Raw genomic sequence first — 4600 nt, forward strand, 5'->3', positions numbered from 1 at the left:
CTCCCTCCCTCCCTCCCTCCCTCCTTCCTTCCTTCCTTCCTTCCTTTGTTTTTTTGATGGAGTTTTGCTCTTGTTACCCAGGCTGGAGTGCAATGGCATAATCTTGGCTCGCTGCAACCTCCACCTCCCGGGTTCAAGCAATTCTCCTGCCTCAGTCTCCCAAGTAGCTGGGATTACAGGTGCCCGCCACCAAGCCTGGCTAATTTTTGTGTTTGTAGTAGAGACGGGGTTTCGCCATGTTGGCCAGACTGGTCTCGAACTCCTGACCTCAGGTAATCCACCTACCTTGTGCTCCCAAAGTGCTGAGATTACAGGCATGAGCCACCAAGCCCAGCCTCTTTTCTTTTTTTAAAAAAACTGAGTTTCACTGTGTTGCCCAGGCTGGAGTGCAGTGGCACAATCTTGGCTCGCTGCAACCTCTGCCTCCCAGATTCAAGCAATTCTCCTGCCTCAGCCTCCCAAGTAGCTGGGATTACAGGCACCTGCCCCGACGCCCAGCAAATCTTTGTATTTTTAGTAGAGACGGGATTTCACCATGTTGGCCAGGCTGGTCTCGAACTCCTGACCTCAAGTTATCTGCCTGCCTTGGCTTCCCAAAGTGCTGGGATCACAGGCATGAGTCACCATGCCTGGCCCCTCCAGTGTTTTCTTAAATCCAGGCTACAGGTCAGCAAACTCCTTCCATGAAGTGGTAAATGTCTTAGGCTTTGGGAGCCATATGATCTTATTGCTGTTACTGAACTCTACCAGTGTAGTGCATAAACAGCCTTAGACAAAAAGTAAATACATGAATGTGACTGTGTTCCAACAAAACTTTATTTACAAAAACAGGTGGTAGGCCAGATTTGCTTATAGTTTGCTCATCTCTGGTCTAGAAAGTCAACAAATCAATACAACTTCTGATGTATAATGTTTGTTGATTTGTAGCGTAAATACTCTCACGATGGCTGATTTCAGGTTACCAATGTAACACCACCAAGTGCTGTCCTGGAAGAGATAGGCCGTAAATAACACACCACTGGCTGGGTGCGGTGGCTCATGCCTGTAATCCCAGTGTTTTAGGAGGCCAATGTCAGCAGATCGTTTGAGCTCAGGAGTTTGAGACTAGCCTGAGTAACACAGTAAGATCCTGTCTATTAAAAAATAATTAGCCCAACACGGTGAAACCAGGGGTGCCAGGTTGAGGTGGGAGGATCACCTGAGCCCAGGGAGGTCAGGGCTGCAGTGAGCCAAGATCGCACCACTCTACTCATCTGGGCAACAGAAGTGAAACCCTGTGTCAAAAAAAAAAAAAAAAAAAAAAGTAAATTGTAGTCAACTAATTAGTAAGTGATGAGTTTTGAGTATTTATTGTCTTTATCATTTGTTTGTTTATTTATTTGAGATGGAGTCTCACTCTCGCCCAGGCTGTAGTGCAGTGGTGTGATCTTGGCTCATTGCAACCTCCGCCTCCCAGGTTCAAGTGATTCTCCTGCCTCAGCCTCCTGAGTAGCTGGTATTACAGGCACACACCACCATACCTGGCTGATTTTTGTATTTTTAGTAGAGACGGGGCTTCATCATGTTGGCCAGGCTGGTCTAAAACTCCTGACTTGAAGTGATCCATCTGCCTCGGCCTCCCAAAGTTCTGGGACAGGCGTGAGCCACCATGCCCGGCTTGAGTCTTCCCATTTGTAATGGAGCATGAGAACTTGACTCCTTCACCCTCTGTTGCCTGGGTGTTGTAGCAATCCCATGAGATCAGGATGAATGTGGAGGATGGGAGTGGTGGAGGGTGAGCCTGTCCTGTCCTTTGCCCACTGGAGGGCACCAGCGGAACTCTTGCTGGGGAGAAGAGGATTGGCTGGCAGGGATCCTCAGATTTCTGTAGCCCTGCTGGGCCAGAGGAGCTAATCTAGAGTCTATGAGGTGGAGAAAGGGGCTCCCCTTCCTGTCCTCCATGCCCTCCTCTAGCTGGGACTGACTGTCTAGCCCCTTTCTTCAGGCACCTCTGCCCCACAGCCCCTCTCCATGCCTCTGGCCCATTCTGGGAAGCTGCCTGGTTGTGTTGGCGGAGCACCAGCTTCTCTCTCTGTGCCCCGCCTCACCTTGGGCTCCCAAAGCACTTGGGCTCTCTGCTCCTCCCTCCCACTCAAACCTGCTCCCAGGAGGCTTTTATAATGAGGCTCTTTAATAAAGAGACTGCAGGGATGGCTGAGAGGGTGTTTCAGGGGGTTGGGTAATGTATTGTGGTGGAAGGACCTGGGCTTTGGAGCCTGAGCACTCTGGTTTCTGTCCTAGCTCAGCTTCTCCCGGCTGTATGAGCCTGGGCACTTCAACTTTTTGTATCTCAGTTTCCTCTTCTACAAGAGGGGGTATAGCTGCGTGTTCAGTGGCACCTTCCTGTAATCCCAGTTACTCAGGAGACTGAGGGAGGACTGCTTGAGCCTGGGAGTTTGAGGCTGCAGTGAGCCACGATCGCACCACTGCCCCCTCCTAGTAGCTGAGACTTGTCACTTGGGTGACAAGTGAGACCCTGTCTCTAAAATAAATAAAACAGGGAGAGAAGAGTAACAGCTACCTCTTAGGGTGTTGTAAAAATCAAGTAAGTTGGCTGGGCCTGCTGGCTCATGCCAGTAATCCCAGCACTTTGAGGGGCCAAGGCAGGTGGATTGTTTGAGGACAGGAGTTTGAGACCAGCCTGGCCAATATGGTGAAACCCTGTGTCTACTAAAAATGCAAAAATTAGCCAGGTGTGGTGGTGGGTGCCTGTAATCCCAGCTATTTGGGATGCTCAGGCAGGAGAATCACTGGAACCTGAGCAGCAGAAGTTGCAGTGAGCCGAGATCTTACCACTGCACTCCAGCCTGGGTAACAGAGCTAGACTCCATCTCAAAAACAAAACAAAACAAAACAAAAATCAAATAAGTTAAAATACATAAAGTGTAGAGAAGAGCACCTAGCACAGGGGTCCCCAACCCCTGGGCCATAGACATTACCACCTGAGCTCCGCCTCCTGTCAGATCATCATTAGATTCTCTGAGGAGTGTGAATCCTCTATTGCAAACTGCGTGTGCGAGGGTTTCATCCTGAAACCATCCCCCTTTACCCCTCACACCATGGACAAATTGTCTTCCACAAAGCCACTCCCTGGTGCCAAAAAGGTTGGGGACCACTGACCTAGCATATAGTAAGTGATATGGTTTGGCTGTGTGTCCCCACTGCCCTGCCCAGATCTCAGGTTGAAATGTGATCTCCAGTGTTGGAGGTGGCGCCTGGTGGGAGATGTTTGGATCATGGGGTGGATCCCTCATGAATGGCTTGGTGCCATCCCCTTGGTGATCAAATGGCTTGATGCCATCCCCTTGTTGACCAGCGAGTTCTTGCTCTGAGTTCACAGTGATCTGGTTGGTTGAAAGTGTGTGGCACCTCCCCTCAGAGGGCACTGACCTTGTTCCTGCTCTCGCCATGTGATAAGCTTGCTTCCACTTCACTTTTCACCACAATTGTAAGCTTCCTGAGGCCTCCCCAGAAGCTGAGCAGATGCCAGCACCATGCCTGTACAGCCAGCAGAACTGGGAGCCAATCAAACTTCTTTTCTTTTTTTTTGCTTTGTAGCCCAGGTTGGAGTGCAGTGCTTGATCTCGGCTCACTGCAAGCTCTGCCTCCTGGGTTCATGCCATTCTCCTGCCTCAGCCTCCCAAGTAGCTGGGACTACTGGCGCCTGCCACCATGCCCGGCTAATTTTTTTGTGCTTTTAGTAGAGACAGGATTTCACCCTATTAGCCAGGATGGTCTCTATCTCCTGACCTCGTGATCCACCCGCCTCGGACTCCCAAAGTGCTGGTATTACATGCATGAGCCACCGCGCCCGGCCCCAGTCAAACCTCTTTTCTTTAATTACCCAGACTCAGGTATTTCTTCATAGCAATGCAAAAACAGCCTAATTCAGTAAGTGCTCAGTAGAAGCTAGTATCATTGTTCTTATTAACGTGCCTTCTCTCAGTGGCATTTGCAGCTTTTTTTTTTGGATGGAGTCTCGCTCTGTCACCCAGGCTGGAGTGCAGTGGTGTGATCTCGGCTCTCTGCAACCTCTGCTTCCTGGGTTCAAGGCATTCTCCTGCCTTAGCCTCCTGAGTAGCTGGGATTACAGGCATGCATAACCACACCCAGCTAATTTTGTATTTTAGTAGAGATGGGGTTTCACCATGTTGGCCAGGCTGGTCTCAAACTCCTGACTTCAAGTGATCCACCCCCACTTGGCCTCCCAAAGTGCTAGGATTACAGGCATGAGCCACCACATCTGGCCATGCAGCTTGTTACTAAAGGCCTTTCTCCTGCTTACCTCAGTGGCTCCCCATCACCTACAAGAGAGCTGTCCTTGGCCGGGCGCGGTGGCTCAAGCCTGTAATCCCAGCACTTTGGGAGGCCGAGACGGGCGGATCACGAGGTCAGGAGATCGAGACCATCCTGGCTAACATGGTGAAACCCCGTCTCTACTAAAAAATACAAAAAACTAGCCGGGCGAGGTGGCGGGCGCCTGTAGTCCCAGCTACTCGGGAGGCTGAGGCAGGAGAATGGCGTGAACCCGGGAGGCGGAGCTTGCAGTGAGCTGAGATCC

This window comes from Rhinopithecus bieti, unplaced genomic scaffold (genome assembly GCF_001698545.2).
Source record: "Rhinopithecus bieti isolate Rb0 unplaced genomic scaffold, ASM169854v2 scaffold_44159, whole genome shotgun sequence".
NCBI classification, from domain to species: Eukaryota; Metazoa; Chordata; class Mammalia; order Primates; family Cercopithecidae; genus Rhinopithecus; species Rhinopithecus bieti.